This window comes from Syngnathus floridae, chromosome 14 (assembly GCF_059516105.1).
Source record: "Syngnathus floridae isolate MCC-2025c chromosome 14, RoL_Sflo_1.0, whole genome shotgun sequence".
NCBI lineage: Eukaryota > Metazoa > Chordata > Actinopteri > Syngnathiformes > Syngnathidae > Syngnathus > Syngnathus floridae.
The window spans coordinates 1,145,436-1,159,360 of NC_142426.1; the positions used below are offsets into that span (position 1 = coordinate 1,145,436).

The 13,925-nt window shown below is 45.4% G+C and overlaps 2 long non-coding RNA genes across 8 annotated transcripts in view; one reads left to right on the top strand and one right to left on the bottom strand.

The window, feature by feature from the left end:
• Positions 1-11,394: 11,394 nt before the first annotated feature.
• LOC148386887 (uncharacterized) lies at positions 11,395-13,776 on the bottom strand. 2 transcript variants are annotated; one of them, XR_015862493.1, is made up of 3 exons: positions 13,519-13,776; positions 13,276-13,449; positions 11,395-12,773 (listed from the first exon to the last, which is right to left on the bottom strand). It is a non-coding gene; the product is annotated as an uncharacterized LOC148386887 (long non-coding RNA). The 2 variants fall into 2 exon arrangements; XR_015862492.1 differs by having other exon boundaries at positions 11,395-13,449.
• LOC148386888 (uncharacterized) overlaps positions 13,020-13,925 on the top strand; it is a 39,250-nt gene continuing 38,344 nt past the window's right edge. For 2 of the 6 annotated variants that reach the window (XR_015862484.1, XR_015862485.1), the window contains exon 1: positions 13,638-13,875. This is a non-coding gene — a long non-coding RNA (uncharacterized LOC148386888). Of the gene's footprint in view, positions 13,601-13,637; positions 13,876-13,925 lie in introns of those variants that run through there. The other 4 variants (XR_015862488.1, XR_015862490.1, XR_015862483.1 and 1 more) reach the window with 4 other exon arrangements.

Below are 13,925 nucleotides of genomic sequence, written 5' to 3' on the forward strand. Positions count from 1 at the left end.
GGCCCGCTGGAAGTCAAATGAGGCTCCGCGATTTCATCCGCGGTGCTTATAAAGTGCCGATCCGCTCGGCTGGAGCTATTTTCGGCCACTTGGCGCGTGCGCACGGCCTCCCGGATGTGCCGGGCGGCGTGCGCGAGCTCGCCGGCCGCTGGAAGTCGAATGAGGCTCCGCGATCTCCTCCGCGGTGCTTATAAAGAGCCGATCCGCTCGGCTGGAGCTATTTCCGGCCACTGCGCATGCGCACGGCCTCCCGGAATTTGAACACATTTCGTCAATAAATTTCGCATATTTCTGATTGAATTTTGAAGTTTAATATAATGCAACAATTGAGCTCGACTTATACAAAGGATATATCATAAAATCGTAAATTTCCGTCGAATTTTAGGGGGTCGACTTATACACCGAGTCGACTTATACACCGGCAAATACGGTAGTTATACACGCATGTGTTCCGTGAGCGTTCCCCTTTCTGCCCCCTCCCTTTCCTTTCTCCCGCCAAGCAGTGCATCTTGCACACAGGGCATGTTCCTCGTTAGTATCTTGGATAGTATCTCTGCTTGTCGCGTTAAAGACCAGGGTTCGGTTTTCAACCCAAGTGCGTTAACCTATGTTTGCAGCAGAGTTATTATATAGCTGCATTGGTTGTGCGTGCGTCTGAACTTAAGTGAGTGACCTGTAAGTTTTTCAAATTGAACTCAAACTTTCATCTGTAGCCACCTTCTACTAAATCAGTGGTCCCCAACCTTTTTTGTGCCACCGACCGCTTACGTGTCAGAAATATTTTCATGGACCGGCCTTTATATAAATAAATGACACATTTATATACCGTATTTTTCGGACTATAAGTCGCGGTTTTTTTCATACTTTGGGTGGGGGGGCGACCTATACTCAGGAGCGACTTGTGATTTTTTTCACAAATTTTTACTTGATCATTAACACTTTACTTATTTACTAGTATAGTTGATCACGTCACATGTTATTTTCACTTTAAACCACATGAGGGCGCACTATGGCTGTGGAATAATTGGAGCCTCACTGACAATGAGTTCCATTCACTGACTTCCGAAGTCGGGATATTTAGTGATTTGGAGTGACACAGATTATTCGATAAACTTGTTATTTATGTTCTAGTTATTTGATATGTAGTTTATTTAGAGTATCAACGTGTATGTTGTTAGACTTCCGTAGTTTCCAATTTTGTGGGGAGGCCGTGATGGCAGCAGGGCGTGGGGGGGCGGAAAGAGCGATCCTGGGCGCTTGCGTGTGTTGGCGCACATGTTGAGCCCTTGATTTGTGAAATAAAGAGCCGGCCTGTTACCATACCCACGTCTTCCCTGATACTTCGGTAACGCTACAATATAGTTATATACGTTGATCTGTGGAATAATTGGAGGCGCCAACTGACAATGAGGCTGACATCAGTGCCGCACGTAGGTCCGGAATCGACAGCTGTTTATTTTGGGTTTTTTTTTGACACAGAGGATGAATATTCCGGTGGATTTTTTGATTTGGAGTGACACGGATGGTTTGTTAAAATTGATGTTTATATTACATTTATTTGATATATCTAGTCTGACGTGCTTGGCACACGTATTCTTTCCGGCGTCAATTTTTTATTTATTTATTTTTTTTCTCAAGTGACACGGAAGACGAATATTCTGATGGATTTATGGATTTGGAGTGACATGGATGGTTCAGTAAAATTGTTGTTTATATTATTGTCATTTCATACATAGTTTATATATTGTTATATGGTCCTGTAGAAAAAAATTAACTGTAACGCGCCGCTGACGTCGGACTTGTTTACATAAAGGACCAACTCGATAGATGGTTTTAATGATTTGGACTGACACAGATGGTTTGATAAACGTGTTATTTATGTCATAGTTATTTGAATAACTGTTATTGTTACATCAGGCCCGTTCTCAGCTTCTCGTTTGTGTTTATGTCACGTTAGCATACCGTATTGTTTAGCCTGTTGTTGCTCGTTCATGTCTGTTCTTGGTGTTGGGTTTTGTCGAATAAATTTCCCCAAAATATGACGAATACTCCCAAGCGACTTACTATATATGTTTTTTTTTTTTTCACTTTATTGTGCATTTTATGTCTGATGCAACGTATATTCCGGAGCGAATTTTAGTCCGAAAATTACAGTATGTGCCTTCTTATTTTTACTTTGTGTATTGTTTACTTGAATGTTTTGTTTGTCTGTGGGCCAACTGGGTGTAATATGGCTTGTCTCCACCGTGGGATAGTAGGAAACGCAATTTCGATCTCTTTGTATGAGTTGACATGTGAAGAAATTGACAATAAAACTGACTTTGACTTTGATAATGCGTTACAGTCGTCCAGGCGCGACTGTGTCCCCCACATCTAGTGTTATCGCACTATTCTGCTCTAGCTGGCGGACACATCCCTCTAGCAGGGACAACCTCTCTAAGAAAAGGGTGCAATTGGTGCACAAAGCCGTACAAACCTCTTGATCCGCAGCCATATCTCTCAGTTACACTCAGGTAACAGAACAACTGATTATTTTGTTGCCTTCTTCTCTTAAGGTTCATTTGACCACTTTTTAGACATTGAACATGAGGGGTATGCTGTAAAAACAAAGGCCACAAAAAACATTAAAACCAATCTTTTCATGGATAAGGGAGCCAAACCAGCTAAACAAGAGTTAAGAAAAACATTGGATGATAAAAGATTGTTTTTAGGGTATTTTATGGTTGATTTAATACACGGGTCCAAAATGACCCGCTAAAACCACAGATGGCAGCAGAAAGCTAACACATTAGGAAGGTTAAACCCCCGGACGATCTCTTCTTTGAAACACTGTTGTCTATTGGTGTGTGGAGTTTGACAGGCCAATGTTACACATAATGTAACATGGTCTGCAAGCTTTCTTTGAGGCTCGTTTGTCTAGGGCAAGGGTGTCAAACTCATTTTTGTCGCGGGACACATTGTAGTCTAAGTTTCCCTCGACGGGCCATTATGACTGTTAACCCAAATAAATAAACGCCTCATATTATATACACTATAAGCGACAAAACAAACTGACAAATAATTGTTTTGTCAAATAAGACTCGTGGAAACTTTTCAAATATCCATCCATCCATTTTCTGAACCGCTTAGTCCCCACGGGGTTGCGGGCGCACTGGAGCCTATCCCAGCCGTCATCGGGGGGCAGTAAGCGGGGGACACCCTGAACCGGTTGCCAGCCAATCGCAGGGCACACAGAGACAGACAACCATTCGCATCCACACACTTTTAAAATATTTCAAAAATAATTTTAAGAAGATTCTTAAAAGTTCCAACAATTTGCAATGTTATTCTGACATAAATTTAATGCACAATTTGTCGTTGCGGGCCATAGAAAATGATACGGTATATATAGCTAACTGGCCCCTGGACCTCGGGTTTGACACCGGTGGTCTAGGGGTATGAATCTTGCTTAGGGTGTGAGAGGTCCGGGGTTCAACTCCCAGATGATCCCTTCGTTAAAACATTGCTGTTGATCAACTAGCCCCATTTGATCTGAGGTGAGTGTCACATGGGCTGTCAATTGAAACGAAAGGTGAGTTAATTTACCTGTACGCGCACTTGCTCCTTTTTTTTTTGCTCCTCTTATTTATTTGTTTATTTGTTGTGTTATTTATTCATTATTTATTCAGCACGCTTTTGTTATACTTGTTTACTTGTTTGTCTGTTGTGAGCCATGTCTTGTCACCGTGGGATAGGGGGGAACGAAATTTCGGTTTCTTTGTGTGTCTTTGGCATGTGGAGAAATTGACAATAAAGCTGACTTTGACTTTGACTTGACTTTGACTTTGGGTCCCTTAAATCTGTTGTTTTGATTCTCATCACTTGCCGTCATGTGTCATCCATTGCGCCACTCACCCTACAAGACTGTATCGACTGTAAACTTGTGTGCAAAACTGTCATTGTCCAAAGGAAGGCTGTTTAGCAACAGTGACCAGCAGACAAATTCATCAAGGTAATTTGATTATACCATAACCTGGATTTGAATCGAACACAACCATTAACCACTACACGATCATGGCCTGTATGCAGTAGCGATAAATAAGTTGCACATATTGGCCATGATCGTATAGTGGTTAGTACTCTGCGTTGTGGCCGCAGTAACCCCGGTTCGAATCTGGGTCATGGCATACTTATATTACTGTGTGGAATTTGTCCCTTGCTCACTATTGCTGAACAGCCATATTTTGGACAATGACAATTTTCCACACGTTTGCGATCGATAGCCTTAACTTGTAAGGGCGAGTGGCGCAATGGATAAAGCATCATGGCATATTCAAATAATGTCACCCTTTTTTTTTTTTTTTTCATTTTTGCAAAAGTGTTACACACAAGCTTATAAGTGTTATACGTAGCTGAACAGGCTAATCCTGGGAGAGTACATGTGGCGGCGCTGGAGGCTCTGTGTATAGCTGGTTAGTGCGAGATATGCAACAAAAACATTTCGGACAGCCAGACAACAACTTCAAACTTTGTCTGTCATCTGAAGAGCCATTCTGCCAAGTAAGTGCTTTTCATTTATCTAAATAGGTGTGTGTATATGTAGCTTTCATGCAATGAATATGATGATGAAACTGAATTAAGTAAATATGACTTAATATGGAGCAAGTTAATAAATAAAAATGACAGTTAAGTCAAGTCCAAGTCAAGTTGACGTATTTAAAGACTTGACTTGGACTTGACTTGACCTATTTAAGGACTTGACTTGACTTGACTTGCCTAAGAAAAAAAATGACTTGGGACTTACTTGAGACTTGAAAGTTAAGACTTGAGACTTACTTGAGACTTACACATGTGTGACTTGGTCCCATCTCTGCTCTAATTGTGCCTTATCCATTTTCTTTATCTGTGAAGGAAAGGAGTACTTTCGCTGCCTCGGCTTCGGCGCGGGCAATGGCAACAGCATTGCCAGAGGACGTGTTTGTAGAACATGATTTGTAAGATTTAGACTTCAGGCTAATTGGACGCTGGCTCGTCGACGGTGTAGAGCGTGCCGTCCTCTGTCCTCCGTCAGCCAGATGACGGCTATGAGAGGATCCGGGTCACGGCACCAAAATGTTAGAGTGATGCTCACTCTAACTTATTTTTGCAAGAACCACACAGGAGACAGTATGCCTTTTTTAAGCATTTGCAAATGGAGTCATTCGTCGCTGTGCGTACAGCGATAATCGAATGAGGTCTGACTCAGGCCTCTTGCAAGAGGATTTTTATTGAGAGAAACAGCGTGGGGGTGAGAGTGGACAGGATGGGGTTGAAGCCCCTGGCCTGCTGGTCAAAGCATAGCAAGGGTTCTTTTACAATGTTGTGTAAACAAAACAACTTTGATTGCTTCCTCTGCAGCTGGTCAATCAGTTCAAAAGATCTTAGCACTTTGTTCTACTACTTTTGTTAAGACAGGACAAGCTAGGTTAATTATTACAGGTTACATTCCAACATAAGCATAGGATCAAACTAATCTATCAACCGTAACAACATGAGAGACATGACAAGGAGAAATAATCAGTTATCCTTATAGGTGGCGGGCCGAAGGCGATTAAAGTGAACTTGATTTATCTGCATCGAGGGAGTACCGTATTTTCCGGACTATGAGTCGCTCCGGAGTATAAGTCGCATCAGCCATAAAATGCCCCAAAAAGTGAAAAAAAAACATATATAAGTCGCTCCGGAGTATAAGTCGCATTTGGGGGGCAATTTATTCGACAAAATCCCACACCAAAAACAGTCATGAACGAGCAACAACAGGCTAAACGATAGCAACAACAGGCTAAACGATAGGTATGCTAACGTGACAAACACAAATCAGGAAATGAGAACGGGCCTGACGTAACCTACAGAGTGATTTAGGACAACTATTACATAAATAACATGTTTATAAAACCATCGGTGTCACTCCAATTCATTAAATCCATCGATCGTTCTTTGTCAACAATGGGTGCGCACGGCTGAGGGCGCTTGCACTTCAAAATACTCCACAGGCTCATATAACGATAGATGAACTATATTTCAAATAATGATAATATAAGCAATAATATTAGCAAACCATTCGTGCACTCTAAATCCATTAAATCCATCGATCAAATTCCTCGTCCTTTGTCAACATCGCCGCGCGTGCGCCCTGACGTCAGCATCGTCTTTATTCCACAGATCTAGTATATAACTATATTGTAGCGTTAACAAACTACAAGGAAAGATGTGGGTTTGGTAAACGGCACTTTATTAAACAAAACAAACTTCCAAGCGTGTGGCGGCGTGGACTTCCAGAGACGATAGCTCCATGGCAGAGGACCGGGCGTGCGTAATGGCCATGTCCGAGCCCCATGCACCTTTCGCAGACAGCCACTCGGCCGAGCGCCGGCCCCCGACTCAGTAGAGTAGGACCGGGCGTGCGTAAAAGCCATGATAGTTTTTCAAACCTTCTATGTCACTCCAAATCCTTAATTCCTTCAAACTCTTTGTCCTCCGTGTCACTTAGAAATGATCATCGCTAATGATGCCGGTAGTCCTTATGTGGGTACGTTTGTCCTTTATGTAAACAGCCGCCACGCCGTTCCACTGACGTCACTTGAAATAGTAATCCATTGGTACATCACGGTTCTCCAAACTTTCTTTCTGCTGCTCGATTACTGTTTTCAGCTACGTATTTTACAACTTGAAGTTTGTAACTTGCAAAATATGAGTTTCTTTTTGGTGCCATTTTTCTTAAGCCCACCCAGTTGATGAGTCACGTCCAACGGTGAAATTTAGAGCGCCCTCAATTTCGTCTGAAAATATTTTTTTTTTCAGATGTAGTTTTTTGTTTTGTTTATTTGGTTGTTTTATCAAAGTCAAAGTCTGCTTTATTGTCATTTTTTTTTCATATACCAAGACACACAAAGAGATTGAAATTACGTTCCCACTATCCCTCGGTGAGATAGTACACATATGCATACAAGCAACACAAAAAAAACAAGAAGGCACAAACAATGAATAAATAAGAGTGTTGAATAAATGATAAATAAACTAATAATAATAATAATAAATATAAGAGGAGCAAAAATGGAGCAAGTGTATATACAGCAGACAGTGGACTTGGATATGGTGCTTTAAAGTGTTAATTTCTTTATTTTATGTTTTCTCTATTTATGTTTTGAATATGTTCAAGATAAAGATATAAAAGCTTGTGAAGTGATCAATTATACTAAAAATAACATAGGAAGTGGTCAACTATACTTGTAAGTAAGTGGTGTCTTAATGTTCAAGTAAAAATTTGTGAAAAAAAACATATATTAAGTCGCTCCTGAGTATAAGTCGCCCCCCACCCAAACTATGAAAAAAAACGCGACTTATAGTCCGGTAATTACGGTACACGATTCTTTGTGTGTGATATCCATCCATCCATCCATCCATCCATCTTCTTCCGCTTATCCGGGGTCGGGTCGCGGGGGCAGCAGCTTTAGGAGGGACTCCCAGACTTCCCTCTCCCCAGCCACTTCATCCAGCTCATCCCGGGGGATCCCAAGGCGTTCCCAGGCCAGCTGAGAGACATAGTCTCTCCAGCGCGTCCTGGGTCGTCCCCGGGGTCTCCTACCGGTGGGACATGCCCGGAACACCTCCCCAGGGAGGCGTCCAGGAGGCATCCTGATAAGATGCCCGAGCCACCTCATCTGGCTCCTCTCAACGTGGAGGAGTAGCGACTCTACTCCGAGTCTCTCCCGGATGACCGAGCTTCTCACCCTATCTCTAAGGGAGAGCCCGGACATCCTGCGGAGAAAACTCATTTCGGCCGCTTGTATCCGAGATCTCGTTCTTTCGGTCACGACCCATAGCTCGTGACCATAGGTGAGGGTAGGAGCGTAAATCGACCGGTAAATTGAGAGCTTTGCCTTTTGGCTCAGCTCTCTCTTCACCACAACGGACCGGTACAGGGTCCGCATTACTGCCGACGCTGCACCGATCCGCCTGTCGATCTCACGCTCCATCCTCCCCTCACTCGTGAACAAGACTCCAAGATACTTGAACTCCTCCACTTGGGGCAGGATCTCATCCCCGATCCGGAGAGGGCATTCCACCCTTTTCCGATCGAGGACCATGGACTCGGATTTGGAGGTGCTGACCCTCATCCCGACCGCTTCACACTCGGCTGCGAATCGTTCCAGCGAGAGCTGGAGATCACGGCCTGAAGAAGCCAACAGCACCACGTCATCTGCAAAAAGCAGAGACGCGATGCTGAGGTCCCCAAACCGGACCCCCTCAACGCCTCGGCTGCGCCTAGAAATTCTGTCCATAAAAATTATGAACAGAATCGGTGACAAAGGGCAGCCTTGGCGGAGTCCAACCCTCACTGGGAACGAATCCGTCTTACTGCCGGAAATGCGGACCAGACTCTGGCATCGGTGATACAGGGACCGAACCGCCCTTATCAGTTGGCTCGGCACCCCGTACTCCCGAAGCACCCTCCACAGAACCTCCCGAGGGACACGGTCGAACGCCTTCTCCAAGTCCACAAAACACATGTGGACTGGTTGGGCGAACTCCCATGCACCCTCAAGGATCCTGCCGAGGGTGTAGAGCTGGTCCACTGTTCCACGGCCAGGACGAAAGCCACACTGCTCCTCCTGAATCCGAGGTTCGACCTCCCGACGGACCCTCCTCTCCAGCACCCCTGAATAGACCTTACCAGGGAGGCTGAGGAGTGTGATTCCCCTGTAATTGGAACACACCCTCCGGTCCCCCTTCTTAAAGAGGGGAACCACCACCCCAGTCTGCCAATCCAGAGGCACTGTCCCCGATGTCCACGCAACGTTGTAGAGGCGTGTCAGCCATGACAGCCCCACAACATCCAGAGCCTTTAAGAACTCCGGGCGGATCTCATCCACCCCCGGGGCCTTGCCACCGAGGAGTTTTTTGACTACCTCAGTGACTTCGGCCCCAGAGATTGGAGAATCCGCCTCAGAGTCTCCAGGCCCTGCTTCCTCAATGGAAGGCGTGAAGGTGGAATTGAGGAGGTCTTCGAAGTATTCTCCCCACCGACTCACGACGTCCCGAGTCGAGGTCAGCAGCACGCCATCCCCACTGTAAACAGTGTTGACGTTGCACTGCTTCCCCCTCCTGAGACGCCGGATGGTGGACCAGAATTTCCTCGAAGCCGTCCGAAAGTCATTCTCCATGGCCTCACCGAACTCCTCCCACGCCCGGGTTTTTGCCTCAGCAACCGCCGAAGCCGCGTTCCGCTTGGCCATCCGGTACCTGTCAGCTGCCTCCGGAGTCCTGCAGGCCAAAACGGCCCGATAGGACTCCTTCTTCAGCTTGACGGCATCCCTTACCGCCGGTGTCCACCAGCGGGTTCGGGGATTGCCGCCACGACAGGCACCAACGACCTTACGGCCACAGCTCCGGTCGGCCGCCTCAACAATGGAGGCGCGGAACATGGTCCACTCAGACTCAATGTCCCCCGCCTCCCCCGGGACGTGGGAAAAGCTCTGCCGGAGGTGGGAGTTGAAGCTCTTCCTGACAGGAGATTCTGCCAGACGTTCCCAGCAGACCCTCACAGAGCGTTTGGGTCTGCCAGGTCGGACCGGCATCTTCCCCCACCATCGGAGCCAACCCACCACCAGGTGGTGATCAGTTGACAGCTCCGCCCCTCTCTTCACCCGAGTGTCCAAAACATGCGGCCGCAAATCCGATGACACGACTACAAAGTCGATCATCGAACTGCGGCCTAGGGTGTCCTGGTGCCAAGTGCACACATGGACACCCTTATGTTTGAACATGGTGTTCATTATTGAAAATCCGTGTCGAGCACAGAAGTCCAACAATAGAACACCGCTCGGGTTCAGATCAGGGGGGCCGTTCCTCCCAATCACGCCCTTCCAGGTCTCACTGTCATTGCCCACGTGAGCATTGAAGTCACCCAGTAGAACGATGGAGTCCCCAGAAGGAGCGCTCTCCAGCACTTCTTCCAGGGACCCCAAGAAGGGTGGGTACTCTGAGCTGCTGTTTGGTGCATAGACACAAACAACAGTCAGGACCCGTCCCCCCACCCGAAGGCGGAGGGAGGCTACCCTCTCGTTCACCGGGGTGAACCCCAATGTGCAGGCGCCCAGCCGGGGGGCAATAAGTATACCCACACCTGCTCGACGCCTCTCACCGTGGGCAACTCCAGAGTGGAAGAGAGTCCAGCCCCTCTCGAGAGGGCTTGTACCGGAACCCAAACTGTGTGTGGAGGCTAGTCCGACTATATCTAGTCGGAATCTTTCTGCCTCGCACACCAGCTCGGGCTCCTTTCCAGCCAGAGAGGTGACATTCCATGTCCCAAGAGCCAGCTTCTGCAGCCGGGGATCAGACCGCCAAGGTCCCTGCCTTTGGCTGCCGCCCAGCTCACATTGCACCCGACCCCTTCGGCCCCTCCCACAGGTGGTGAGCCCATGGGAAGGGGGACCCACGTTTCCATTTCGGGCTATGCCCGGCCGGGCCCCATGGGCGAAGACCCGGCCACCAGACGCTCGCCTTCGAGCCCCGCCTCCAGGCCTGGCTCCAGAGGGGGGCCCCGGTGACCCGCGTCCGGGCGAGGGAAAACAAAGTCCATTTATGGTTTTCTTCATAAGGGGACAATTTGTTGGGATCTAATTTTTGGTCATACTTTTTCAAAATCTTACATTTTAATGAATTTTTTTCTCATGCATATCGTTGGACACCTCTAGCTGATGAACCAATGACAATTCACATACGAGGAATAAATGTAAACAAGATGAAACTGCATGCTTTCTGCATTGCATCGCAAGACAGTAAATACAATTCTAATACAACTTTCAAGACTCTGATCCAACTTGTGTAGTGTTTTCATTAACTTTTACTGACATAGTTGAACCCTGGCAAATTTTCTCTTGTATTTCGCAAACTGTACTGAGCCATACTGACATTACCGAGCTTACTTGCAATTAAACTAGATGGCTAACTTTAACGTGATATTAACGTTAGTTCTTGAACGTTACCAGGTGGCTTATTTATTTATTTATTTATTTATTTATTTATTTATTTATGTATTTACAGTGGGACAGATTGAAGATGGGGTGCTGCATGCATGTGTGCCATTCATGTAAAGAGTCCACTAAAATAATTCCATTTTCAGAGACAAGTTGGGTCAAATTTATCAATTGTACATTGCAGTGGGCTAATTTAAATGTCCCAGAGAGTGCAATAGCACTATTTGCTGTTAAAACATTCAACTTAATAGTTAACAGCCTGATTCTAGATGTGCTAGCTAATGCAGGTTACCACAGAGAATGTTACGTGCAATTTGCAAACACACGGAACATAGAGGCTGCCGGCAAGAGGAAGGAAAAAACGTCAAAGACCGCAAAAGGATCGTTCCAAATTAGATTAGATTAGATTCAAATTTATTGTCAATATACAGCACAAGTACAGTACAGCGAAAATAACTGACATCCAACCAGAAGTGCAAAAAGCAGTAAAGTGCAGAGTAAAAAGTAATACTGAGCAGTAGGTACAGTACAATCAGGTAAATATGAGGTGAGTTATACTATGCGAGATAATATACATGAGGGACGAGTCGGGACATATATGACTAGCTAAGTATTTACAATAAGGTGCAGTAGAACAAATATTTGCAGGCGGTACTAGAATGCTAATTATAAATATTGGGTTATAAATATGCAACATAGTGTCAGTATAACCAGATATGAACAGATATGTACAAGCGGAGTAAGAGTGATGAATAAATGTATAGGATAGGAATGCAGCAATTATATGCAGATATGGACAGTATATGCAGGTAATACAGGTGTTGTTGTGGTGGGGTTGTTGTGCTGCAGGGTTCAAAATGATAAGAGTTCAGGGGGATGACAGGGGTGTTGTGCTGCGGAGTTCAGGGCGATGACGGCAGAGGGGAAAAAGCTTTTCCTCAGTCTACTCGTCTTGCCCCGAAGAGTCCAGTATCGCTGCCCAGAAGGAAAAAGATTAAACAGTCTGTGGTTGGGATGATAGGAGTATTTGATGATGCACTTTACTTTAAACATATGGCACACAATTACTGTATTTTATTTTACTGGACTGGCCGTGAAATTTGCTCTGGTTTTTCCTCTTAAGGAGAAAGGTATGAATATGGGTGTGAGAGATGTGTATTAATCCTGTAACATGGACACAGCATCTTAATCCTGTAATTTGGGCACAGCATGTATGAGTCAAGGTCAGATCTAGTCTGAAATAGACAGGAATCAACAGAATGTTGATTTTGTGATGTGTAACTACAGTGCAGGAGTGTCCAGCTCAATCTTTGATCTTGCAAGATTATGATAGACCCCTCAGTCTAGGTTGGATTAGATTAGTGTCATGGATCGGATGGAGCAGGGCGACCAAATGCAGCTTGGACCAGGGTTTATTGGAGAAAACAAAAACAGACTCGGCAAACTGACATGACTTAACAAAATCACTACAGGACTAACTGACAGGGACGTGAAACAAAGGACGCGAAGACATTAAACGACAACAAGAATCAAAAGACATCAAGACAACACACACATGCACAATGATCCGACAGGGCGTGAGGGGCAGACAGGACTTATATACACGACAGGTAACAAGAGGCAGGTGAGAATAATCAAACTAATCATGGTCACACAGGAGGGGAGGGGCGAGCACACAGACATAAACCAAGACAGAGACACATAGTAACACGGCTGGGGACGAGACGTGACAATTAGGCCTGGAAGATATCTGTAGTGTCGTCCAAGGTTGAGCATCTGGGGAAACAGGAAAACAACCAATACATTTTGGAGCATTGCTACTACAATACATAGTTAGTCATCACATTATCTCTCTATCTAACCCCCCCATCCCACTTTGTTTCCCTTTCAAATGTATAAGACGCAGAGGCACACGTAACTGAGAAAAATGGTAAAGACAAAAGCACGGGGAACATACAGTATCAAAGAGGATACAAGCACTTCTGTGAAACACCTACCTTGTACAGACGTGTGTGTGTGTTTGGACTGTCTGAACACTGTTCATAATAAATGGTAATGTTGATATTGTGTTTCAAATATAAATGTTTTCTACCACTATGATCCTCTCTTTAGTCTTGTTTAATGGTATTCCATTACCCACAACATGCTAGTGAAACACCAAACAAGAATGAGAAACAACTATTATTAGCATTGGGTTAGGGTTGTTTGACTAACGTTTATGTTAGATTACTATCTGAGGAAGACGGTTGTCATCGTTTTGGCAAATTATTTGACCCACATGCAGGAAACCAACTCAGAAGTTCAGAATGAGTGATGAGTGTTTATTGGAGGAGATGCGGTGGAGGCAGAGTGGGAGGATCTGCGCTAGGAGCAAGTAGCGGGAGCAGCAACGGCGGAGCGTGTGGAGTTCAGCCAGACGGGGTGGATCTTGGCGGTGAGCCATGGAGGGAATCTGCGAACAAAATACACAAGGCTTGGTCAGAGGATACGACGTGGCTGTGGCGGAGATCTTACTGCAGACCTGAGGATCAGGAGAACGTGGCGTCGATGAGCAAGAGGGTATCGAGGAGCCAGAGGCACAACCGTGGAGGTGATCACAACAGGTAGGACACTCAGGCGACGAGCAGTTGACAGCATGCTCCTTGTTCTGCCCTCAGAATTGTTTTCATGATGTAAGAAATGTTTTCTATGTAAAGAAGCATACACAATGGTTATTTGTCGTTCGGAAGCAAACCGGAAATGTATTTTGAAACGCACCGGAAGCTGCGCATATTTTTCTTGAAGCGATTTGACAACTGATGAGTTGAGAGACGTTGGCGTTACTCGCGTCATCTAAGCGAAACTTTCTCCTCTCCTTATGCTCACGGAATCAACGGCTGTAAGTTATCATTGTTTTATTGGATAACTTTATTATTGTTTATAAGATAA